This window comes from Macrotis lagotis, chromosome 1 (assembly GCF_037893015.1).
Source record: "Macrotis lagotis isolate mMagLag1 chromosome 1, bilby.v1.9.chrom.fasta, whole genome shotgun sequence".
Lineage (NCBI taxonomy): Eukaryota > Metazoa > Chordata > Mammalia > Peramelemorphia > Peramelidae > Macrotis > Macrotis lagotis.
The window spans coordinates 797,514,321-797,542,278 of record NC_133658.1 but is presented as its reverse complement, the minus strand read 5'-3'; the positions used below and the strand labels follow the sequence as shown (position 1 = coordinate 797,542,278).

The following is a 27,958-nucleotide window of genomic DNA, read 5'->3' as shown; positions in this document are numbered from 1 at the left end:
TCTGTCTATCTATCTATCTATCTGTCTATCTATAATCTATCTATCTGTTTCACAGTCAGTATCATAATTATGATAGAGAACAGGAAATTTATCAATATGATAGATTTATTTAAAAAAGTTTTTTTTTTAGTATTAAGATGCTAGATTTGAGTTCAGCTTTTTTTTTGCTACTAACTATATTGTGAGTTAGTTACATCATCTTGAGCCCACAGTTTACCATCAGTAAAATGAGGAGGTTGGATTAGATGATCTCTGAAGTTCTTTTCAATATTGATTTTATTTTATTAATTTTTTTCTGCTTGGATTTTTTTTTTTGGCAAGGCAAAGGTCACACAGCTGTATAATTATTAAGTGTCTGAGGTCAAATTTGAACTCAGGTCCTCCTGACTCCAGGGCCAGTGCTCTATCCACTGCGCCACCTAGCTTCCCCTCAATATTGATTTTAAATCAGTTTAGATCGCTGAAACTTAAATTTCCTCAATTAAAAATGAATAATTATATGCTATGATCTCTAACTAAAAATCCTACAATTCTTAGTTGATTATGAAACCTGCTTTTACAAAATTTCCAGGGGTATCTCTCATTGTTAATTGTTTCATTCAAACAAAATTAATATATCTTTTAAAAAACGAGAGAAGGCTTATAACATTGAGTATAATGAACAACTGTCAGGATAAAAATCAATGCTATCTACTGACTCAGCAGGTAGTTAACCACTGGGGCGGCAGTAACATCATTTGGGGTGCTTGAATAGAAAATGCTACAAGCAAGTCCTGTCTAGGAATTCATTCCCTGAAGCCTTGGCAGAATGTGACCAGTGAAAGAAGGATACAAAAGGTTACTGTGGCTGTTGAAAGAGCAGGAAAAGACTGTAGACTTAGGGCGGCTCCCTGCCTCCGGACAAGCATAGAGGGAACAGACGTGGGCCCACTGGCAAATAGCCTGTGGTATTACACCACTTGTGGTATTATGCCAGTGCAGAGAAGTGATTTTTCTACTATTTTTATTCCTGGAGGAAATCACTTTGTAAACATACTGTACTAATGCATTCCTTATTCACCCTTTTTTTATTCTAGAATTTAAAAATTTAGGTTTACTTTTATTTTATTACATTTAGGGAACTCTTGTTTTCTTGGTGAATTCTAGTAGGATAGGGAGCTTTTTTACAAAATGCTACTTCATTTAGGTCTTGATTATAATATTCCACTAGAAACTTGCATTCATGTAAAAAAAAATTCAAAATAATGTGTAATCTAGCAAGAGCTATTGTCCTTGCCAGTCTGAATCCTAGTGACAGAGATTCCTAGTGAGACAAAGAAATGAAAAATGATCTTGGGGAAGAGATTCAGAATGGAAAGGGTGAGAGTGAAATAAAGATATTTCTGACACTTCTGACACATTTGTACACTGAATAGCTTCTTTTAGGTTACCATCCAGCATTGGGTAATAATGACATTTCTGGGAAACTTCTCTGATACTGTCATAAATAAATAATCAGTTTGATGAGGTTATTCCTTCCTGAGGGAAACTTATCCTTGTCCAACCATCCTGTTGTATTCTTGTCTTCCTGTAGATTCATCACTGGGGGTTTTTCAATAATTGGCTAGGAGAGAAGACTTCTTTGCTTTCTGTTTATTATGTTATTTTGATTATTATGATTTTTATGATTACTATTTATTATTATATTTATTAGTAGAGCCCACAGACGTTCCATCAGTTTATTCCTTGCATTTATGACAAATCTATGTAATGAAAATTATAGACAGGAAAAAATTGATTTTTGTTCAATAAAGATTTATTATTTGTCCTTTCTTTGCTTAACAGTTTTTAATAAAATGGGAGAAAAAAGGAGCTCCAACACATGTACAATAGATTGACTGGTCTTTTCTCTGTTCATGGATAACTTATCACAAACCTTTTAACAGTTATTAAATGGAATTTTTTAGAAAAAGAGGAAATCACCAACCATTTCACTCCTAGTCTTGTGCTTTCCTTTTCCCAACTCTTCATTCTCACAACTTGAAAGGCCTGGAATGATGTAGAAAGAGAAAGAAATAGCACTTAATGACATTTTTTTGGAAATGAATTTTTAATTTCCAAAACCATTTTTCCAGGGCAAGGTTTCTGGCATGGTAATATTTCTTTTACTTACTCATTCATTTAAAAAATATTTAATCACCTGTATGCTGAGCATTGTGCTAGGTGGTGGGGAAATCAACAAAATGTATATTAAACATGGTCCTTAGTCTCATAGATTTCAATCCACAGTTCACGATAGACTATTACATGATTAGCATGTTTAAAGGGGTACAGATAAGATACTGTATGAGTCCTAGGATGAAGATTAGTTTTGACCAAGCAGACCAAGAAAGGCTTTCTGGAGGAAGTAGTGTATTTAAGTTGTTTTTTTAAAGGATTAGTAGGAATTCAGCAGACATAAGGAACAGGAGAGGGAAACTTTTCTAGACATAAGGCATAGTATAAGCAAAAGAAGGCATAGAAGCAGGAAAGAATCCAGAAAATTATTCTGTTGGGCTGGAAGGTTGCATGTAGAAGGGAAGAATATGGAAAGTCAAGAAAGGTAACATGGTACTGCTCCCATGACTTATATACCAGAGAGTATGTTTTCTTTTTCTTTAATTAAAACAAAATTATTTTTTGCAATTACTTGCAATGATAGTTTTCAGCATTCATTTTTTTGCAAGATTTTGAGTTCCACATTTTTCTATCCCCCTCCTTTTGTTTCTACTCCTCCCATGGCAGCAAGAAATCTGATGTAGGTTGTATATGTACATTCATTTTTTATTTCCATATTAGCCATGTTATGAAAGAAGAATTAGAACTGGGGGGGTCATGAGAAAGAAAGAAAAAGCATAGTTTAAAAAAGTGAACATAATATGCTTTACTCTGCATTTAAACTCCATGGTCTTCCCCCCCCCCCGCCCCCCCAGGATGTGGATGGCATTTTCCATAACAGATCTCTCAGGATGGTCCTTGATCACTGTAATTCGATATTTTTTGTAGTTGATTATCTCACGATGTTGCTGTTTAATGTATGCAATGTTCTCCTGGTTCTGCCTCAGTTCATGCAAGACTTTCCAGGCTTTTTTAAAGTCTACCTGCTTATGATTTCTTACAGAACAGTAGTATTCCAACACCAGACAATGTGTTTTCTTGGAGATAGACTAGAGAGAGGCCTCATGTTTTTAGTTTACATCTTTCTCATTGGCTTACAAGTCAGGATACTATGCTATGCATAAATGGTAGAAGACTTCAGTTTTTGCAAGGCAATGGCGTTAAGTGGCTTGCCCAAGGTCACACACATGGCTAGGGAATTATTAAGTGTCTGAGGCCGGATTTGAACTCAGGTACTCCTGACTCCAGGGCCGGTGCTGTATCCACTGCGCCACCTAGCTGCCCCTAGAAGACTTTTTTTTTAAACAAATCTTGATTCTTTTTTTGACCTGTGGTTTGTATTCTTTGTCAGTAAGTTTGTAGGTAATGAAATATTGAATTGAAAAGGAGTACATTGTAGCCATTTTCTGATTTTGATTCATAACTTTGATTCCCTATCTTGTTAATAATATGCATTGCCAAAGGTCAGTCTTTGAAATGAGTTGGTAGAGTTTGTGACTTTTTTATAATGTTCTTTTTTTAAATGCCATAGTGGTATTTTGACTATTTTTCTAGTACAAAAGTAAGATTTCTGAACTTTTATGTGTATTAACTGATAGCCCATGTTCAAACATTTGCAAATATACACTTATAATATGCACTATACTTTGGTTTGTTTGCTTAAATCTGCAGGAATGTTGGCTTACACATGAGAGCAAAAATGAAATACTGTCCTTTGGGTTCATAAAATGGTTACATATTCTCTTGAATCTTGGTTTGCCATTTATGGTAATACTTTAGCTAAAGATGTTTTGGGTACAAAGTTTCTTTTCATTAAGCTTAAGTGTGGAGGGTTTAGGTGAAATTGGGAAAAATTCTACTGTTGTTAGTCTGGATCATTAGTAGTTCTGTCATATTCTTAGCAATATGGTTCTCAGAATGTAGCAAGCCAATATTGCTCTGCAAGTCTTTTTTAATAATAAAATCTTTACTTTTTATAACACACACACACACACACACACACACACACACACACACTGATTTCACTTTCACTGTCTTGTTCCCCCTACCTTGATACCTTCCTCTGTCATTGTCTGTAATTCCCTTGAAGCTATGAAAGGCAGGGAAGATTTTATTGGCCTGAAGTATAATTTGTGTTAATAATCCCCACTCTAGAGATAAGGAGGGTCAGTGAAGAGATCTTTCTCTCAGAATTTAAACAGCTCTATCACCTTGGTAGTGAGTGGGGAGACCCTTTTGACAACTAAGAGAGCATCTCTATATAGTATTGTTATGATAGCTCATAGTTAACTTTAAGGTTTGCAAAATGCTTTACATATGTTACTACAATTAAGTATCCTTTCCAGAATCCATTTTACAAAAGAGAAAAATAAAGTTGAGAAAGGTTAAATTACATGCATCGGTTAAGAAAACTTAGTAATTGAGATGGAATTTGAACTCAAGTTTTCTGGTCTTCAAGTCTAGTATCTTATCTACTGGGCTACTTAATGGCTTCATTTTGGTGAACTTAGGCTATATATCACTAAGAGCTTTCCTTCTGTTTGATATCTTGTAGTTTACAACTTCCATATCCATTTTTACATTGGAGCATCAGAGAGATAATATTATTCCTGATAGTTGATTACTAAGACTGCTGCATACTTTGTCCCTGGACAAAGCTAGGATAGCTAGGTGGTGAACTGTATCCACCCTTGGAGTCAGAAGGACCCAAAAAATACAATCTCAGACATTTGACACTTACTAGCTGGGTGATCCTAGGCAAGTCACTTAACCCTGACTTCCTTGCAACTAGGATCATCTACAGTTGTCCTGATTCATATCTGGCCACTGGACCCTGGAGGAGAAAGTGAGGCTGGTGACTTTGTACAACCCTCCTCAATTAAATCTAGTTCATGTGCTTGTCAAGACATCACTTCCCAGATGTCATGGTCATCTTCAAGAACAAAGGACAAATAACAACCCAAGATTTAACTGACTTGTATACCACAGCTTCAGTACAGTGTATATGCAGTATTGTATACTGAGGTCAGGTATATCTTTTAGAGGAAAAATATTGGATTTGGAATGTAAGAACCTGTGTTTATATTCTGACTGCCACTTAATATCTTTGTGACCTTGGACACGTCATTTGCATTTCTCTGGACCTCAGTTTCCTCATATGTAAAATAAAAGAGTGAAATAAATGGCCAACATATTTTAGAAAAGTCTAAATTGATGTTTTTCTTGGTTGGAATCTAAGAGTTGGTGGCTAATGTAGCAGGTAAAAAATAAGAATTTGGAGGCATTGTAGGGTAAAGGAAAGTCACTGAAACTTTCTGTGCCTTAGTTACCTCTTTTATGAAATGTAGAGATTTAATTTAAATTTATTTAAATTTCCTTTTAACTCAAAAAATAAGCTAACTGTACTTGAGAGTTCAGAATTTATTATTCTAAATGTAAAACAAAATGCTATATGAGATAGGATGGGGAGGAATGTTACTAATTAAGGATGCAGAAAATTTTCTGGAGAAATTGGCAATTGAGGTGGGTTTTAAAAAAAGGTAAGAATTCAGCAGGTACAGAGGGAGGAGGCAGTTTATTCCAGACATGCCAAAAATATAAGAATATTGAGGGATATATGCTCAGTTATTTTTTTAATTGTGATTTGTGATCAAACCTTGGAAACCACTGCTTTAATGATTACTTAACCAATCCCTGCGTTTTACAGATGGGGACACTGAGACTCAGAGAGCTAGTTCCTGTTAGACTTGGAGTCGTAAGTGTAAGACTTTCTCCACTCTAGTAGTTTTGGTGCATTTTCGAAAAGAAACTTTTTTTCCTCTTAAACACAGACTTACTGTCAGATGCTGTTTTCCGTGAAAATACTTAGCTCAAAAAAAAAAGATTTCTTAAGAAGTATATTTATAACCCTATCCCCCCCAAAAAACCCACATTATTTTTGAAAATAAATGTTTCTTGAGTTAAACCATGAATTTGAAATTATTTGAGTCTTTTTATGTTACTTTTCTTTCCAATTAGTGTTTTCAAAAAATTACTACCTTTCTAAGTCTGGTTGGGTTAAGTGTTAAAATTTGTCTTTTAGAAATTCTAATAAACAATTCAGAAAATTTTTTAATCTTAGAAACTGAAATCTTATTTCCATTTGTTGAATTGAATGGGACCTGAATTGATAGATAAAGCATTTATAGCGCATTTTTAGATTTGCAAAGTACTTTACATATGGTAACTTGTTTGTAATTTGAAGGCTCTAAAAGTTTTAAAAGAGAATTATCAGAGTTCACATGTGTTTTCAAAATCCATTTCAAGAGTCCTAGTGACAATGATGTGTATATCTAACTTTATAGGATTTTAATTCATCTTTAACTCTTCTATTTTAGTTGTTTTTGAGTCATAATAGTGATAACTGACTTTTCATAGTACATAAGTTTATAAAGTATTTTACATTTATTTTCATTATTCTTAAAATAACCCTGTGGTTCTACTGCAGTCAATCTGAGATATAGTCACTGTGGGCGTAGCCTCCAGCCATGCAGATCACCACCCATCCAGGTCTTTGCAAATGGCAGGCAACTTGCCATAAGTTTGCCTTAGGGGTTCACCAGCTTTATGGGAGTCTTCCTTGCTGTTCTGGGGAAATCATGCAATTAAGCAGCTGCTTGTCAGTCACTCTTCACTCCCATGACCTGACTCTTTTCCAACCATATTTTATTAATGACTTCATTTACAGATAGTTAAAGCATGTTAAATACTTTTTCTTCTTAATGGCTTGTTTGTAATATGTTACATCCCACCTGTATACTATGGCTTTATTTTCCACTATATTTTAGCTATGTCTCAAAGGAGCTAAGTGACATGTCCATTACCAGTTAGTCAGTGTTAAAGGTGGAGTTGGAACCCTGATTTATCAGTTTCCAAGGCCAGTGAGATTCTGAACTCCTTAAGAGCAAGAAACCTGATATTATTTCAATTAGTCAACATTTATTAAATGCCTACTATATTGCCATGCCAGGCACTGTTCTAAGCACTGGGGATCCATAAAGAGGTAAAAAACAATGTTCTCAAGGTGCTCATACTCTAATGGAATTTTAAAAAATATATTCGTTATTTATTATTTTATATATCTCCTCTCTGGATTGAATATATTATATATTTATGATGTGTGTGCATATATATATTTTTCTTTTTTAAATAATATTTTATTTTCCAAAATTGCAAGTAAAATTATTTTTAATATTAGTTTTTAAAAATTTTGCGTTTTATCCGTGTTATTTTGCTTTACATATATTTAGTGAACATTTGTTGAATGAAATACATATACATATATGTATGAATATTTACTTGTAGCATTTAATCTGAAAAATATTTGTTTGAATTAGTTTAGCTAGTGCTATTAATTTTTATGAAAAGGGGAAAATACTTTCACCTTTATTGTAAGCATCTTAGTTGTACCTCTAATAGGTTGTGTATGCAGTAGATTCCCAATCAGTTCATCGAATGACTGAATTCCCCCATTTATCATTCTCTTTTTTTATTGTATGTCTTCATAAACTTTGATATGTTGTCATGGTGTAACATATGGATAAGTGAACAGATCATAAGAAATAAAGTATGAAGAAATAAGGTTATGCATATTTAAGAATAAGACTAAAAATAACCCACAGAAACTTGATGACTTGGAAATTACCTAAAAATAGTTGCCAAAGGCATATGTGCTATATAGGAGTTTCTGAAAACAGACCACATTCCTAAAATGATATCTCTTTGTGAAAGGAAAAAAATAACAAGATACACTAAAAACCAATATGGCACCAGTTACAGTTCTTATTTAGGATTAATTCAAGCTAGATTTTTTTGGGGGGGAAATAGTAAATATTTGGTCTTGAATCACAAAGAAAATTATTAAATAATAATTAGGAAGTACAAGAAAATACACCAAGGTATCATATTTGGTTGATGCTTTAATAGGTGACATCATCTCACTTTAACCTCACAGCTTTGTGAGGTCCTTTGGAATTATAGATGAGACATTATCTATATATGGGACTAAAGGTCCCATAGCCTGGGCAATGGGGGAGTTGACTTAACCTCAAAGTATTCTAATAAAAAGTCCTTGCTAAGAGTTAGTTGGTTCTGGTGGAAGCCTCTTCTTTCTGCAATAGCAGGAAAAATAAGAAATATGAGCAATTTGTTTCCAAAGAGAAAAAAAAAGAATATTAAAGCAGAATCGTCAAAATAATGGCTTCTGGCAGAATAAAAGATGTGAGAGTCAAAAAATATACCATATCTCTTCTATACTAGTTATATTCCTCAGCGTCACTGTGAATATATGGCATGTGTATTGGGAGACAGGGATTGATCTTAACTAATCTAAACAAAAGATATTTATTTTGATTTGATGTATTGTTTTTCAAACTTATTTTACACAGTATTATTTACAGAAAATTTTGGAACTACAGAACAATTTAGATATTCTCTGAAAATTCATGTCAGAATAGTTGATCTGTATATACATTGGCAATCAGTAAACTTTTATTAAGTACCTACTATATACCCAGCACTGTGCTAAGTCCTTAAAAATTGAACTTCATCTTCAGCCAATGGAAAGCATCATTTCTTTCTCAAAAAAAGGCAATAGTCTCTCTTTGTTCTGTGCTTCTTAGGACTTTAGAAAGGATGACACCAGTTCCCATTTAGAAGAGGGATAACCACAGCATGAAAAGTAGTTAAAGGCATTAATGGATATTAGCCATGGGGATCATAGCTTTTCACCATTAGATAGCCTTTGAGTTCCCTTTCTGATCCCTGAAAAAGAGCCATCTCTGTAACATTTCTGAAGATTTCTAGTGACCTAAGACAGCCCATTTCTGTTTCCAACTATAAAGAAGTATTTTTTTTTACTAGGCAGTGGGGTTAAGTGACTTTGCCCAAAGTCACACAACTAGGAAATTATTAAGTATCTGAGGCTGGATTTGAACTCAGGTACTCCTGACTCCAGGGCCAGTGCTCTATCCACTGTGCCACCTAGCTGCCCCTAAAGAAGTATTTATTAAAGGACTTATAAGTGTCAGCCATAAATACAAGGGCCTAGAGACACAAATGCTGAACAGAGAAGAAAGTACTATAAATGAAAATATGCAAAATTATCTTTGTGTCTGACAGGGGCCAAAGGAAATGGCAGGGCTGCAACAATGTCAAGTTATGGGGAAGTAGAATTTAGTACCACATAGGCAAAAACTTGCTAATAATTAGGGATGACTCATAGTATCAGTTAACTATGTTGATAGGTATGAAGCTTCCTGTCCTGAAAATAATTTTTAAGAAATTCTAGGTTGCTATGTTTCAGGGATGTTGTTAGTTTGGAATCAAGAATACTTGGTAGAACTCAATGATGAAATATAATATTACCTCATCTAACTATATTAATATGTAGTATATAATACATTGTATTTATAATATCAGTTCAATCATTTTTTTCAGTTTTGTGTGATTTTTCATAACCTCATTTAGGGTGTTTTTTGGCAAAGACATGAGTGGTTTGCCTTTTGCTTCTTTAGTTCACTTTTCAGATGAGGAAACTGAAACAATCACTGTTAAATGATTTGCCCAGGGTCACATGGATAATAAGTCTGAAGCTTGATTTGAATTCAGGAAGATGAGTTTCCTTGACTCCAGTCCTGGTTCTCTATCTACTGCTCTACCTTGTTGCCCCATTTATAATCAATATCTATTTCAATATTTAGGAAACATTTTCTATTCCTTCCTAATTCTAGTGTCTTTCCTCTCTTCATTATTTCCTATTTCATCCTACTAGCTAGTTTGTATATAGTCTCTCCTTAGAATGTGAATTCCTTGTTGCCAGGGATTATCTTTTGCCTTTCTTCATATCTCCAGTGCTTAGAACAGTGTCTGGCATGTAGTAGGCACATAACAGATGCTTTTTGACTGAGGAAATATCTTTATAAAATCATCCCAACCTCACCTATTTCCAGTAGTTTTCTAAAAGACATCTTAAACTTAGCATTTTCAAAACTCATTTTTTTTCCTCTCCAAGCAATCCTTGTCTTCCAGACTTCCCTAGTATTGTTGAAGATACCATCAGCCTTCGTCTCCCAGCTTCATACCCTCAGCCCTACCTTTGGTTCTTTAATTTTCCTCAGTCCACATAGCCAGTCAGTTACCAAATCTTACTATTTCTATCTCCACAATATTTCTTGCATTGACTTCACTCATAGAGCTTTTCATCACATCTTATTTAGATTATTGCAATGGCCTCTTAATTGGTCTCCTTACCTCTTATCTGCCCCCATTCTAGTCCATCCTTTGTAATTTCCTTAGGTGTAGATCTTATTACCTGACTTCCTTACTCAATCAACTCTAGGGACTTCTTAATGCCTTTTAAAAAAATATAAGTTCCTGTTTACCTTTCAAGTCCTATACAGCTTGCCCCCAACCTTTCTCTCCTGCTTCATTAGCTACTCTCCACAAGCTATGTATAGTAAAGATGTAAATAAAGAATGTAATATTCTCAAGAAGTTAATATTTTAATGGAGAAAATAATAAGTACATATAAAACTATACAGCATAATCATAAAGTTATGAATATAAAGTAGTTAAACATGAAATCATTTGGGAGAGAAGGTTCTAGCTTTTAGGAAGTAGAGGGGAATCAGGAAAGTCTTCATGCAAAAGACAATATATGAATTCTATCAGAAAGGAAGAGAGGTAGAAGGAAGGAGGAAGTATTTTCCTGGTACATAGGATGACTAGTTCAAAGACATGGAGATGTAAGAGGGAGTGTTATAGGTAAGGAATAGAAAGATCTGTTTAGCTGAATTGCACAGTTCAGAAGAGATTATAGAGTAAAATAGAGTAGGTGATTAAATACTTGTTGATTGATTGATCAACTCTCATGTATTTAATTCTTATATCTATGAAAATTACTCAGATCTATGTCTGCAGCTGCATTCTTTTCCCTTGAATCCCATATCCCATTTCAACAACTGTCTTTTGGAAATTTTGTTCTCTCTTTTTTTGAGCGGGGGAGGGCGTTGCTAGGCATTCGGGTTAAGTGGCTTGCCCAAGGCCACACAACTAGGTAATTATTTAGTATTTGAGGCCATATTTGAACTCAGGGACTCCTGACTCCAGGGCCAGTGCTCTATCCACTATGCCACTTAGCCACCCCCATTAGAAATTTTGAACTGCATATTTCAGAGTCATCTTCTATGCAGTATGCCTAAAATAGTACTTATTACCTTTTCTGTCCAATGTCACCCCTGTCCCAAATTTACCTGTTTCTGTAGAAGATATTACCACTGTTCTTGTATCCCAAGTTCCTAACTCTAGAACTGCTTTCTTCTATATGTGCTATATATCTAATCTATTGCAAAATTTTATTTCTACCTCAACAGCGTATCTACCATCTGATCTTTTTTCTTTGCTTGCACAGGTGCCACCTCTAAACTCCCTGGACTACCTAGACTATAGTTTTACTGCCTCACATATCTTCCTGTAATACCATCATTCACACAATGGCAAAAGTGGTTTTCCATAAAAAATACATTTGGCCATATCTTTTACCTACTCAGTAAACTCCAAAGCCTCTCTTTTGTCTCCTGGATGTTTGATCCTTTGCTTAGCTTTAAAACCCTTCGCAGCTTTGCCCACCCTACCTTTGCAATCTTATACATTACTTCCCTGCATATACCTTGCTTTTTTTCTCCCTTGACTCTCTTGTCTCCTGGCGCTATCTATACCTTTATGATTGTTGTTCCCTAATCCTAGAATGCATTGCTATCTCATCTCTGTCCTCTGTCTCTCTGTCAATCTCTCTCTCTCTCTCTCTCTCTCTCTCTCTCTCTCTAGTTTTTGCAAGGCATTGGGGTTAAGTGGCTTGCCCAAGGCCACACAGCTAGGTAATTATTAAGTGTCTGAGGCTGAATTTGAACTCAGGTACTCCTGACTCCAGGGCCGGTGCTCTATCCACTTCGCCACCTAGCCACCCTCCTCTGTCTCTTAAAATACCTTATTTCCTTCAGAAATCTGCTCAAGCAGTCCTTTTTACATTGATTCTTTTCCCCTGATTCTCCTTCATCCAGCTGCTAGTGTCTTCCTTTCAAAAATTTACTTATTTTGTATACCTGTTTCTTTACATTTTATCTCTTATATGATTTGACAATAGGAACTATATCCTTTTTGGCTCTGCCTAGCCAGGACTTAGCATAGTGCCTCATAAGTATTTAATAAAGACTTATTGAATGAATGAATGACTAATTGAACCCTAATACAAAATATAGATGCAGAAGAAATGTCCTTAGCAAGGTCTCTTCTTTGGCTGAGATGCTGGAGATAGGGAAGCTTGTAGTAATTAAGTGAGACTTTATGAAAGAAATAGTTCATTAAACTTGGAGTTTTAACAGGAAGGATTTTAACGGAAGGAGATGTTGGAGAATCATTTCCCAGGAATGTCCTGAATTGAGGCACCAAGACAAAGAATGGGGTAAGAGTAGCAAGGAGGGAGAATGGCCCAGTTTGATTGTAATGAACAATGGAAAGGAAATAAAGTCATGGAAAATATGTCCTGTAAGAGGATTTGGAGCTCAGTTTGGGGCTCTGCCCTTAACCTGAAGGACTTCCTGGAAGAAGTGGTTTCTATTCCTTTTCTCTTCCTAGAAGAGTAATTCATTCCCAAGAGAGGTGTGGTGAAATCAAAACTGTCTGAAGAAGAGCTGAGTTTTAATAAACAAACTGAAAAAAATAACAACCTGGAAAAGCATTTACCTTTATCATATTTTGAGTTGTATACTCTGGAAAAAATTTTTTTTTGTTTAAAATTCCTGGACTATTAGAATTGAAATGAATCTTACAGCTCCATAATTCCAAGACTGTGGTGAATTCATGGTAGATTTATGATTAGAACCTGTGTCTCCTGGTTTCCATGAGGAGTATATAGAGATGCGCATATGATAAAACCCCTTTTTTTCTAAATACTAAAATCCAGTGAAACAACTCAATTCTCTAAAACTTCACCAAAGTCCAAGGCATTGCACTACAATAGAAAGAATGCTGGACAAGGAATTGGGAACCCTCAGTGTGAGTTCTGACTGCCATTACTTACAGGCATGACCTTGGGCAAGTCATTTATCCTAAGTAGACCTCAGATTTCCTTATCTATAAAATAAAAGACTGATAGCAACAGTTAATTATTAAGCACCTACCAAATGTAGGGCCCAGGACTTAATGTTAGTAGAAATGGATATTTCTCTATGGAATGAAATTTATATCTATAGTAGGGTTTTAAAACACAGCACTACCTGATAAATAGTACTGAACATAAAACAAAGAAGAAAAAGTCATTGTCACTAGAGTCCTACTTCATGGAAGACATCTTGGAAGAAATAGCAGCTAAGTGGAGTTTAAAGAAAAAACTCAGGTAAGGAGGTGAAGATAAAGTACCCCAGTTTAAAACTATAATCAGGTTGAAAAAAGACAGCAGTTATAAGAGAACCCAAGTTGGGTTTAAAGGGACCCAATTTGATGTTCTCTCTAAAATTCTTTCAATTCTCTGAGCTGTGATTGTTACCTTTTAAACATGTTATTTTCCATGAAAAGTGATTTAATTTTAATCCTATGATTACCCCCAACTTCCTTTTCCTAAACAATAATAAGGAAAAAGACACCAGAGCTCCCTTTCTGTTGTGTTAAATAATATTATGACATCTGAAGCAAACCTGTTTCACCTGATTTTTCTGAAAGACTCCAGAAATCATACGGCTTTCAGTAATATAATGTTTATTCAACTTTGAATGTAACAAACTGATGTGATGCCTGGGAATTTATGTTCATTCTGTCAATGTGATACAATTGACTTAAGAAAAATTTCTGTACCTGTAAGCAAGACTTGGCACAAGAACTTGACTAAGTTAAAACATTCCTCATATTTCAAACATTAGAATGCAGAATAAACTCATTCAGTTGGCCCTTCCCCCTCACTTGACCACTCTCACAGAGAAAACTAATGCTTCAGAGTGCTGTAAGCCTGAAAGTGTGGACAGAAATAACAGGTTTTAGTAAAATTCATTAACCATTTTTTCACTATTTTGATCTTAGAGATACCATTGTTCTGCTCTGGACTTTACTTTCCCCATGAAAAGAGAATACAAATATGAGGACTACATGGGATCACCATAGAAGTCATGGCTGCTATTCTGCACAATGTGCTTCATGAACAAGGAGAGACAGATTTGGTCCTTGAGAATATGAACTCCTATCTCTAGTAAAAATCAATGTTAGCATCACAGAGCAAGAATTTTGATTAATGGAGATCAGAAGAATGTTTTTGTTTTTATATATGATAGATATAGAGGTGTATCTATGGATAGTTATAGATCTTGAGATCCATAGATATTTATATATCTAGAGCTATATCTACATGTAGATAGAGATATATGTAGATGTGTATATAATTATTTAATTTAGAAGGGGTTATATATATATATATATATATATATATATATATATATACTTATACACATAAATATTTGATTACATATCTCATCCAACTTGACTCTCTCCTTTTACAGGTAGGAAAAGGAAGGCCCAATAGAGAAGTGACATTGTGGTAGAATGGGAAGAACCCTGGTTTAGAAGCAAGGAACCAGGTTCAAGTGCTGGCTCTTGTTACTAACAGTGTGATCTTGAGTGAGTCATATAATCTCTCTAGGATTCAATTTTCTTATCAGTAGAATTAGTGTATTGGACTAAATTGTCTCTAGAGTGCCTTTTAAAGCAAAGTTGATGATCCCAAGACTGTATACCTAATTGATAACTAGGTTTGGCCAAAGAAGGACAAATAACTCTTTTTATGCTAACATTTTACACTTTATAAAGTGATAATCTGTCAGTGATCCAACAGTTAACATTTATTGTATAACCATTATATATCAGTTACTGTGCTAGGGAATTCAAGAACAAAAAGCAATAGTCCTTGCTCCAAAAGCGATTATGTTCTTTTGAGGGATGTTCATACACATATACATTGATATGTGCATATATGTGAGTATGCATATATATTTATTTATATGAACACAAATTATATATGAGGTAATCTGAGAGTGGGAACAGCATTCGTAGCTGAGAGGATCAAGAGAGTCCTCATGTAGGCGATTGCACTGAACTTTGTAAGTGAGAGATTTTAAGAAGTGGAGGTAAGAATGACTGATATCCCAGACCTTGGATAAGAGATAGAACTCAGGGTTTCTATGCTTGCAGGGAAATTTTATCCTATGGGTCTATACTCCAAAATGATCAGACAAGTTGTCTTGGACTAATGTCACAAATAAGACAAATAGTCTAGAAGTGCTTCAAAGGGAAAAAATTAACACTGATGTACCGTCACTGTATACTCAGGGCAAACTGCTAATCATCAGTATTTGAGAGATACAAAATTCATACTTCTTCTATTAGCTACATTTCTCATACTTATTTAACTATTTTTCTTAACTGAAAGTTATTTTTCTTTCATTTCATTTTTAATAAAAAGCCATGGTCTCCCACTGCATCCAGGGCCATTTCCAGTCATCCTGTTTTGTATCCTTGCCATTGTACCCAGATGGTTCTGGAGAAGAGAGTGAGGCTGGTGACTTTGCACAGCCCTGCTTCACTTAAATCCATTTCACTTGCAAGTCATAACATCCTTTTCCTGATATCATGGTCCTCTTCAAGAACAAAGGAAAAACAGCAATCAGTTACCACTGACACCCAGCATTGTATTTTCTACCATGCTAATCAATTAAGAATCATTTAGTCAGATTTTAGAAATGGATGTTTGTAGGTTGGTATCAGGATTGATACAAAAATATAACCCTCTTCCCCCCCAAAAAAAAATCTGCCACAAACTCTTCCATCAGTATTAACAGTTCCCTTGGAAAGTTGTACTCAAGCTTAGAAAATGCATGTGGTATCACTTCCATGTCAGATGACTTACAAATGGAGGATTAGATATTTTCTCTAATGCTCACTATATCTTAAAACTCTCAACAAAAATTCCATGCCCAAGATAAAGCAAAGTGAGGTGACTCTGTATTCTAGGATACTAGCTTTCTTTTTACCAAAAGAAAGTAAGAACTTCATGAAATAATGTCTAACTTGTGATCACTCAGTATCCCTTTCCCCACTGTTCATCATGCTTAGGGCACCAAGGCTAACTAGCTGCCTGACTTACAAGAATTACAAAAGAATGCATCCTTATAACCTGACCCCATCACCTTCTTTCTCATGCCTGGAGATCCAAAACACCAAACTGAAAAAATGTGATGAATGGCTTCTCTTTATTTTATATAGGAGAGTGGAAAAACAGAGAGCAAGGACAAGGGTCTGGCCTTGTAGAGAGTTCAGCACCCTTTCTCCTCTCTGTACATCAAAGATCTAAACTCTAGACAACAGACATCTAGGCTGCAATAATACCAGTGTGCTAGCAATTTGTTCTGTTGAAGCAGAGGACTGAGAAACAGAGGGAACAGGACAGGACACTATGTATGTGGGACTGTGTGACACTCTCTTAAGCATGAGAAAAAGAACTCTGAATTTAATTGAGGCCAGTTTTTGCTCCCCAGAGCAGAGCCCTAGACAAGTAAACCATGAATTAGTCATTGTGAAAAGAAGCTGAAATATTCTGAGATTTAGTTCCCAGGGAACCTATCCATCATTAGAAAGGAGTGAGACAGAAAGTTAGCAATAAGGGAAAAAAAGGGGGTAGGGGCAGAGCTTGAAATTACCAAAGATCTCATGAGGGGAAAAACCTTGAAGACCTAGAGCATAAGCACAAGAACCAACTAGGAAAACATAAACAGCATAAGGAATATGGCCACCAGATCTAGTAGAATGCAGGGGTATCTATGAATAGACACTAGTAAAACAAAGAAAAATGATTCAACACTTGATTAGGCAGAGAATCCCCATGGATTTTTTTCAGCAAGCATGGAACTACAACATACTATTTCTGAATAGTTTAAAAGAGAAATGAGACTTGTGAGAGCAAAATTTACCACTTGCACAGCAGAAATATTTGGTAGAATAGAAAAACTTGAGGGGTGGCTAGGTGGCACAGTGGATAGAGCACCAGCCCTGGAGTCAGGAATACCTGAGTTCAAATCCAGCCTCAAACACTTAATAATTACCTAGCTGTGTGGCCTTGGGCAAGTCACTTAACCTCATTGCCTTGCAAAAACTTAAAAAAAAACAACTTGAATCTCTGGTGGTAAATCAATCTCACCAAAGAAATGATTGGGATTGCTTAAATGAAGGAATAAATGAACACATATGACAAAGAAGTAACTCAGCTCTCTTCTCTCTTCTCTAAGTTTCCCTTATTCATGGCATAGTTTCTTTGTTCAATTCTTTTTTTCTGGTTTATTTATTTTATATTATTATAATAATCTTCTTGTGAGAATAAACATAAACCCCTCTCCCCCCAAAAAAGAGATGAGAAACCTCCAGAATCGTGAGAGAGAAAAAAAATGTACTTCCGTCTGTGTCCAGATTCCAATGACTCTGTCTCTGGATGAGATGCCTTCTTTATCATAAGTCTACCGAAGAAGTTGCTTCAATATTTTTCCCACAGTTGCTATCACTAGCTGCATTTCCCTCTACTCTATTCCTTCCCACTCTCATTTATTCTCTTCTCTCTCTCTACTTTTACCCCTGTTCAAAAGTGTGTTGTATCTGAGTACCCTCTCCCACGGCTCCCGATCTTCCATCACCTATTCCCCCCTACCCTCCCCCATTCCCTCTTATCCCATTCCTTTCTTCTCACTTTTCTCTAGGGTAAGATAGATTTCTATACCTTATTAAGAGTGTGTGTTATTTCCTTTCTGAACCATTTCTGATGAGAATGAAGGCTTACTCATTCCCCCTCACCTTCCCCTGTTCCACTTCATTGAAAAAGCTTTTTCTTAACTTTTTTAGCCCCTTTTTCCTTTCCTTTCCCTTCCTTCATCACCCATTGACTCCATCTTTTTACTATATTCCTGTGCCTTGTCAATATATGCTCCTTCTAACTGATCTTCTAAATGGGAAAGTACATGTGAGTTATTAGTATCTTCTTTCCATGCAGGAATATAAATAGTTCAATATCATTAAGTTCCTCATAGTTAGTCCTTGTCCTCTGCCCTCTCTATGGTTCACCTGAGTGCTGTACCTGGAGATCAAACTTTGTGTTCAGCTCTGGTTGTTTCAGTAGAAAAGTTTGAAAATCCCCTGTTTCGTTGAAAGTCCATCTTTCACCCTGAAAGAGGATGTTCAGTTTTGCTGGAAACTTGATTCTCAGTTGTAAACCAAGATCTTTCACATTCCGGACTATCATATTCCAATCTCTATGAGCCCTTAATGTAGATGCTTCCAGGTCCTATATAATCCTGATCCTATATAATCCTGACTATGGAGCCTCAGTAGGTGAATTGTTTGTTTTTGTCGGCTTTCAATATTTTCTCTTTGACTTGGGAGTTTTAAATTTGGCTATAATATTCCTGGAAGTTTTTCTTTGGGGATCTCTTTCAGGAGGTGATTGGTGAATTCCTTCAATTTCTATTTTACCTTCTGCTTCTAGGAACTCAGGGCAATTTTGTTGTATTATTTCTTGAAAAATGAAGTCTAGGTTCTTTTCCTAGTCATGACTTTCAGGTAGCCCAATAATTTTTAAATTGCCTCTCCTGAATCAGTTTTTGAGGCCAATTGTTTTTCCAATGAGATATTTCATATTTTCTTCTAATTTGGGTTTTTTAAAATAGTTTTATTTCTTCCTGAGTTCTTTGAAAGTCATCAGCTTCCTTTAGTTCCATTCTGCATTTGAAGGAGTTATTTTCTTCAGAGAGTTTTTTTATCTCCTTTTCAAGCTGGCCATTTCTGCTTTTTAAGGCATTCTTCTCCACATTTGCCTTTTGTGTTGCTTTATCCATTTGGCCTACACTAGTTTTTAACATTATTTTCTAAAGTATTTTTTTGTATTTTTTCACCAAGTTGCTAATTTCGTTTTCATGATTTACCTGCATTGCTCTCATTTCTCCTCCCAAATTTTCTTCTACCTCCCTTAATTGTTTTTTTGAGGTTTTTTGATTTTTGTTTTTATTTTTTTTTTTGCAAGGCAGATAGGGTTAAGTGGCTTGCCCAAGGCCACACAACTAGGTGATTATTAAGTGTCTGAGACCGTATTTGAACCCAGGTACTCCTGACTCCAGGGCTGGTGCTTTATCCACTGCGCTACCTAGCTGCCCCTTAATTGTTTTTCAATGTTTTTGAGCTCATCCATAGCCTGAGCTCATTTTCTATTTCTCTTGGAGGTTTTGGGTACAGAAGCTTCCATTTTGTCATCTTCTGAATCTTCCATGGAACCAAAGTAATTTTCTATGTTCAGATTCTTTCTTCTTTTTCTTTTGTTTGCTCATTTCCTCAGCCTATGACTGATTTACTGCACTTCCAAGCCTTTGGGACAACCCACAGGGACCTTAATTCTTTTAGGGTCTTATGAGAGTCTCTGAGCCCAAATTGCAACCCAAATTTGAGTGTGGGTAAACAGCTGAGTCCCCTGACCCCCTTACCATCTGTGGACTGAGAGCTTTGGATGTGTTGGGTGGGACTGCTCTGAAGCCGGCACTTGCTCTGGACTCACTCTGGTGAGGCAGTTTTCTCACTCCTTCAAGCTCTTCCTGGTGATCCCGGCCAGGAGTTCTAGAAACTGCCCCCTTCTGCCATGGACCCAGGCACCGCAGGGATCTAGGCATCTGGCTGGCTGCTGCACTGCAGCTGTGCTCCCAGTGGCTTTTTCCAACCTCCAGTCCTGGTGAAACAGACCTTTCCCAGGGAACTTCTAAGTCGTCTTGGACTGGGAAATTGTATCACTCAGTCTTTCTGTGGGTTCTGCCCCTCTAGATTTTGTTTAGAGTCATAATTTGATGGCTTTTGGAGTTTTTTGGTGAACGAATTTCCAAGAATTCTGGAAATTCTTGGCCTGTTGAATTCTTTATAGAATTGTGATAGGAATCCTATAAAGACATTGTGCCAGTCACTGCTGTCTTAAGGAAGGGAGTGTGGTGAAGTTGGAGACTGATGGCAAGATGGTAAATCTAAAATTTTCTAGACTCTTTGAAACGTAAAAAGCTTTCCTTGGATCAAAAGGGCTGGGCAGAGAGAAGACCAGGCCTGAAGCTGAAATGTCTCCTTTCCTTGCCTTCCAGATTACTTCTTTTATGGGAATTCAACTGTATTCTGTCCTTGGAATCCACATATTTCAATAACTTTGGATCTAACTAGCTTGATACTTTATAGATGACTCCTAGAATTGATCGAATTTCTTTAGCTAACCCAAATGAATTCCTGTGCAGTATCACTGCAGTTCCAAAGCCTTTTCCCAGTTAGTGTAAAGCTTATGAATGAGAGATTAATTGAAATAAAAAAAGCAAGACAGTACCCATATTCAAGGAGTTTTATACTCTAGGAGACTGTTCAACCTTAGCTCTTTTGGACCACCAGCACAAACTCTGTTTAGAATTATAAGACATATTAGAATTCAATATCCTTTCATAAATACAATGCAACCCTCAAGATCCAGGAGGGGCCTCTGCTGCTATTTGGCAGCAGGTTGGACACACCTATTCTAGGAAAACATGCATATAACAGAATGGTGACCCGAAGACTCTTTTAGTTTGAAAAGTCACTGGGGTAATAGGGAGAAATAGCATTACATGTCCTTTCCAGAAGTAATAGTAGTATTAATTTGATTACTGTTTTTAGAGCAAGATGAGTTGTGGTGGTAGAAGGAGAGGTTGAAAAGTTGAGATTTGAAACTAGTCTGAATTCATTTAGTTTCAGAGGTCCATGCCATCCTATGCTAGCTGACTCACCAATCAAGGCAATGTAGTGAATTAAGTCATCCATAGCAGACTGGGAATCACAAAAACAGCAAACCAGATGGCCAAAAAATGGTCATAGTGGAGATTTGGGTGGTATATAAGATCTAAACCAAGGAGTTTTATTTTATCCTAGAGTCAATAAAGAACCACTGGGGCTTTTTTTTCCTTGGAAAGTGACCACAACCCTGTTAATGTAAGTAGTGCAAGTAATATTAATCCTTTTTTTTACAGAGGTGGAAACAGTTTCAGATGAATCAGACTGCAACTCGGGCCCTAGTCTTGTGACTCTTAAGGTCATGGTGTATTGATACTTGGGACCTCCTGGCTGCTAATAGTTTTTCTTTGATTCCATGTCTTTCACAATGTCCTTCAGCTTTTTTGTTTCTTCTAGGTTCATTTTTTTTCACATCTCCATAATGATAGAATGTTTTACATTTTAAGGAAAAAATATGCTTTGCTTTGAAAGGTGGCTCTGTTAACTTTTGCTCTATGGATATGATTTAAAATTGATTCTCCCTTAATGGTTACATAATGTTTTATGTTCTTTTCCTTCTCTATTCATGATAATGCTCTTACCTACTTATTTTGTTTTGTTATATTTTATTAATCTGTGTTTCTTATAACTTAGAATATCATAGAGTTAGAGTTAGTCCATCTCATTCCACAGAAGAGAAAACATAAATCCATAGAAGTAGCTTTGTTCATACTGGGCTCTAAGGTTTTTGTTTATTACCAATATTTGTATCTCTTTAATAACCTTACATAATACTCTTCATAGGACGGTAACTATTTGTTGAATGAAAGCATAAAAATATCCTTTTGTATTCATTCAAAAGAGCATGCTTTGTTGTATTTAGTAACAGCTGGTGTTGCCATGATTCTTCATCACATATGGCTAGTGGAAACCTATTTTGAGATAGATATAGAGTAATTGTTTTATAAGTACATGTTATTTTTTGCACATTCATTTTAAGAAAGATATTTATCTCAAACTGAAAGTGAGCACATAAATCTGAATTTTATAATTTTGAATCTTTACTCTTCAGAATATACCCTTCAGTTTCTGGCAAAATTGTAAAACACTTTCTGAAAGGGATACTTTGTGAGCACTTTGGGAAGTAGTTTGTGATTGTTGAGACTATGAATTGGTCACATCAGATTCACTTGATTTCCCTTTACTAGTGTTACTAGTAGATTAAATGGAGAATGTTGTAGGGAATAGTTTTTGACAAGGCATCTGACAAACTCTCTCATGGAAGAGAAAGAAAGCTATTAATTTGATGATAGTACAGGTAGTCAGAATTGCAAATGGCTGAGTGAACAACCCCCCCAATATAATGATTAATAGACTGATCTCAGCCTAGATATAAATCTCTTGGATTATCCCTAGAGTGTGTCCCTGGCACTATGCTATATTATCGTTTTTGTCAATGATTTAGAAGGAGTCATGGATGATGTACTTATTTAATTTACAGATGACATAAAGCTGGCAAGGATAGGTCAACAGAAACAAACAAAAAAAGACTTTGATAGGATAGAATACAGACTTGAATATCATAATGTGAAATTTAATAGAGAAGACTGTAGTCCTAAACTTGGTCTCCTAAAATTTACTGAATACGTACAGGATAACAGAGGCATGGTTAGGAAATATATTGTTCTTTTTTAATTTGTTTTTTTTATTTGAATTCAAAGCCATTTCCCTCCCTCCCTTCCAAGCCCACATCAAAGAAGATCAACACAATACATTGATACATATGTATAACTATATAAATCATAGTTCTTGTTATCAGTTTTTTCTCTGGTCATAGCATCTTCTTTGATAGGTTCTGCAATTTGTAGTAGATTTGAATGTTCATGTAACTCAGAATAGTTTAATCATTTGAACAACTGCCATTAATCTTTAAAACTTTCTCTTGATTCTGCTCATTTCACTTTTCATTATTTCATGCAAGTCTTTTCATGTTTTCCTAAAAATCAACCCATTCATCATTTTTTACAGCACAGTAGTATTCCATCACAATCATATACTGCAATTTGTTTGGCCATTCTCCAATTGATGGACATCCCCTCAATTTCCTAATCTTTGCTAACATAAAGAGAACTCCTGTAAATATTTTAGACTCTATAGATTCTTTCCTTTTTCCCTGATCACCTTAACAAATAAACTTAGTAATGGTATTTTTTATTTAGTACTTTTTAAAATTAAATTTACATTTTTATTTACACATTACTAAAATAGTCTTGTTGTAGGAGTAAGCATAATCCCCCCCCACAAAAATAAAAAAACCTTACAAGAAATAAAGTGGAAAAAAAGAGAAAAAAATGTGCTTCAGTCTGTGTTCTGATACCTTCAGCTCTGTCTCTGGGGTGGATCACATTCTTTATCAGAAGTCCATATTTTACCACAGTTATTTTTGCTGATTTTAATTCCTTCCATCCATTCCTCCCCACTACCATTTATTATATTTTCTCTCTTCTTTCACTCTGTTTTCAAAAGTGTGCTGTGGGGCAGCCAAGTGTTGCAGCAGACACTTAGAGGCAGGAGACCCCAAGCTTACATCTCACCCCAGAGACCCAGCAACTACCCAGATGAGGGATTCCGGACAAGCCACCCAATCCCATCTCCTTTCTAAAAGTAAAAAAGAAAATGTGTTATATCTGATTCTCTCCTTCCATGATCTACCCTCTCCTCTTTTGCTTACACCCCGTCTCCCTTCCCCAGTCCCCTTTCTCTGCTTCTTCTTTTAGATTTCTATACCCTATTAAGTACATATGTTGTTTCCTCTCTGAACCATTTTTTTCTGTTTGTTTGAAAACAAATGACTTGCCCAAGTTCACACATCTGGGTAATTATTAAGTGTCTGAGGCTGGATTTGAACTTAGGTCATCCTGACTCCAGGGCCGGTGCTCTATCCACTGCACCACCTAGCTACCCCTTTAAATCATTTCTTTTTCTTTCTTTTTTTTTAAGGTTTTTGCAGGGCAAATGGGGTTAAGTGGCTTGCCCAAGGCCACACAGCTAGGTAATTATTAAGTGTCTGAGTCCAGATTTGAACTCAGGTACTCCTGACTCCAGGGCTGGTGCCTCTGAATCATTTCTGATGAGAATGCAAAAGCTATTTCTTGACTCTTTTACATGAAATATTTTAGTCTATTCTACTTCTTCTTTCCCTTTCTTCCAGTACATTTCCTTTTCACCCATTGACTCCATTTTTACAATATATTTTATCTTCAAATTCAGCTCTCTCCTATGCCTTGTCTACATATGCTCCTTCTACCTGTTCTATTAAATGCGAAGGTTCATGAGTATTATCAGTATCTTCTTCCCACTCAGGAATACACGCAATTCATCACCATTAAATCCCTCATCATTTACCCTTCTCATCCACCCTCTTTATGCTTCACCTGAGTCCTGTACTTGAAGATCAAATTTTCTGTTCAGTTCTAGTCGTTTCAACAGGAACATCTGAAATTCCTGTTTCATTGAAAGTCTATCATTTCCCCTGGAAGAGGATGTTCAGGGTTTTTTTTTTTTTTTTGGTAGTTGTAATCCAAACTATTTTGCCTTCCAGAATATTTTATTCCAAGCCCTAGGAGCCCTAATGTAGATGCTGCTAAGTCCTGTACAGTCCTGACTGCAGCACTTCGATATTTGAATTGTTTCCTTCTGGCTATTTGTAATATTTTCTTTTTGACTTGGGAGTTCTGGAACTTGGCTATAATATTCCTGGGGGGGGGGGGGGGGGCTTTTTTTTGGATTTCTTTCCAGAGGAGATCAGTTGATTCTCTCAGTTTCTATTTTGCCCTCTGCTTCTAGTATATCAGGGCAATTTTCCTACAGAAATTATTCAGAAATGAAGTCAAGGCTCTTTCCCTGGTCATGACTTTCAGGTAGCCCAATAATTTTTAAATTGTTGTCTCTTCTGTATCTGTTCTCTAGGTCAGTTGTTTTTTCAATGAGATATTTCACATTTTCTTCTAGTTTTTCATTCTTTTGGTTTTGTTTTATTGTTTCTTGGTTCCTTGCAAAGTCGTCAGCTTCCTTTAGTTCCATTCTACATTTGAAGGAGTTGTTTTCTTCAGAGAGCTTTCTTACCTCTTTTTTCATCTGGTCAGTTCTGCTTTTTTAAGTATTCTTCTCCATGTTAACTTTTTGGACTGCTTTTTTTTTCCATTTGACCTAAACTGGTTTTTAATATGTTGTTTACTTTGGCATTTTTTGGTATCTCCTTCACCATGCTGCTGACTTGGTTTTTCATGATTTTCCTGCATCTCTCTCATTTTTCTTCCCAATATTTCCTCTACCTCCCTTACTTGATTTTCAAAATCTTTTTCGAGTTCTGTCACAGTCAGAGCCCAACTCCTATTTTTTCTTGGAGGTTTTAGATGCAGAAGCTTGAACTTTGTCATCTTCTGAGTGTGTGCTTTGATCCTCCATGGGACCAAAGTAATTGTCTATACTCAAGTTCCTTTTTTTCTGTTAACTCATTTCCCCAGCCTATGCCCTGGTTTGGGGGTGCTTGCTTCCCAAGCTTTTCAGTACTCTTGGCCTCCCCCCCCACAAGAACCTTAGTTCCTTGAAGGTCTTAGGAGAGGCTCTGATTGCTCTCCTGGCCTATGCTTTGCTCTGTGAATGATCACAAGAACACCCCTCTGCCCTGTAGCTGTGAGAAAGGTCCCTGCTCCGCTATGGCAGTATGGGGGCCCCAGCCAGAGGCCAGGGTCTGAATAGGGACAAAGAACCAGAGTTGTGTCCCAGGCAAGACTACCTGCTGACTCCCTTACCTTTCCTGGACTGAGTGCTCTAGGAGCAGCTGCTGTGTGACTCCCTGCTGGGTGGCTCCACAGGTCTGCTTCCATTTCTGGGGTCTGGGCTGTGTTGAGGGCCAAGTTGGCCTGAGTTTCATGCTCACTCTGGTAGAGGTTTCCCCTTTGATCTTCCAAGTCATGCTTGGTGTTCCTTGGGTTGGCAGGAAACTGCTTCTGCTGCCACATGCTGGTGCTCCCAGTTCCCAGGAGCCCCACTAGCTGTTCCTTGAAGGCTCTTGCACTCCAGCACGGCAGTCCTGGCTATGCTGCCAACCCCTCCAGCCCCATGGAAGTGAACCTTCCCATAATCTTCCAGGTTACCTTGGGCTGGAGAATTGCCTCACTGGATCTCTCTGTGGGTCCTGTCCCTCCTTATTGCTGGTATTGCTGAATCAAAGGGTATACACAATTTTATGACTCTTTGGACATAATTGGAGACTGCTTTCCAAAATAGTTGAATCACTTCAGAGTTCCATCTACACCTATTTTTCCATATCCCCTTCAACAACTTGTCCTTTCCCCCTTATATCATTTAAGTGAATCTGATAGGTATAACATGATAAATTGTTTTAATGTGTATTTCTCTAATCATTTTTATATGATTATATATGTAGTATATATGTGGGTATGTATACACCCATGAATACAGACCTATCTTTGATTTCTTCCTCTAAAAACTATCTGATCATGTCCTTAGAGTATTTATCAATTTAGAAATGACTCATTCTCATTAATTTAATAATGTTCTCTATATATTTGAGTTATGAGGTCTTTATCTGAGAAACAATCTCTCTAAAATTCACCCCTCCCCAATTTTCTGCTTTCCTTCTAGGCTTATCTATATTGGTTTTATTTGTATAAAGCCCTTTTAATGTAATCAGAACTAAACATATTATATTTCACAATATTCTTAATCTCTTATTTATTAAAAAAAATCTTCTCTGTCCATAAATCTGATAGATAATATGTTTAGACAGTAGTTCTTCCAAAAAATACCTGATTAATGCTAACTCAGCATTAGTCATTCCACCATGAAACACAATAGCCAATATAGCTTCTGCAACCTCAGGGAGGTAATATGAGATGAGGGCTGCCTCTTCTTGAGATGATCCAGAATATCTCTGGTACCCTGAGTATCATTTGTTGGCATTTAAAATTCCAGAGTCATTAGATGTTATTCCCATTCTACACTATATGGTTCACCCATAGGTGAGATCCGCTCTTCTCTCTCTCTCTCTGCTTCTGTGCAGCTGTCTCCTGTACCTTGAATGCATTCTCTTCACCTTCATTTCTTAATTTCCCAAGGCTCCCTCAGGCTTCTGCTTAAGTACCACCTCCTACAGGAGACTTTCTCTAATTGTCCCTAGCTGTGTCCCCCAACCCTCCAAAAAAAGAATTAGCTTGTCTTTTTTCTTTTCTTTTTTTTTTAATATATGTGTACATGTGTATATATTCTATGCATATATATTTCACATCTACCTATATGTAGCTATATTGTTTTAAGAGTTAAGATTTTCTCTACTTATTAGAGAAATTCAAATTAAAGCATCTCTGAGGTACCACCTCACACCTCTCAGACTGGTCAATATGACCAGAAAGGATAATGATCATTGTTGGAAGGGTTGTGGGAAATCTGGGACACTAATACATTGTTGGTGGAGCTGTGAACTCATCCAACCTTTCTGGAGAGCAATTTGGAACTACGCCCAAAGGGCAACAAAAATGTGCATACTCTTTGAGCCAGCAATACCACTACTGGGTCTATACCCTGAAAAGATTATGAAAAAGGGTAAAAACATCACTTGTACAAAAATATTCATAGCAGCCCTGTTTGTGGTGGCAAAGAACTGGAAATCGAGTGAATGTCTACCATCAATTGGAGAATGGCTTAACAAACTGATATATGTATGTTATGGAACACTATTATTCTAATAGAAACCAGGAGGGATAGAAATTCAGGGAAGCCTGGAAGGATTTGCATCAACTGATGCTGAGTGAAATGAGCAGAACCAGAAGAACATTGTACACCGTAACAGCAACATGGGGGCGATGATCAACCTTGATGGACTTGCGCATTCCATCAGTGCAACAATCAGGGACAATTTTGG

General features: G+C 36.3%; 1 protein-coding gene across 2 annotated transcripts in view; it reads left to right on the top strand.

Moving 5' to 3' along the window:
• Positions 1–27,958, top strand: part of FCHSD2 (FCH and double SH3 domains 2) — a 335,963-nt gene that overhangs the window by 77,738 nt on the left and 230,267 nt on the right. The gene's annotated exons all lie outside the window — the stretch shown is intronic.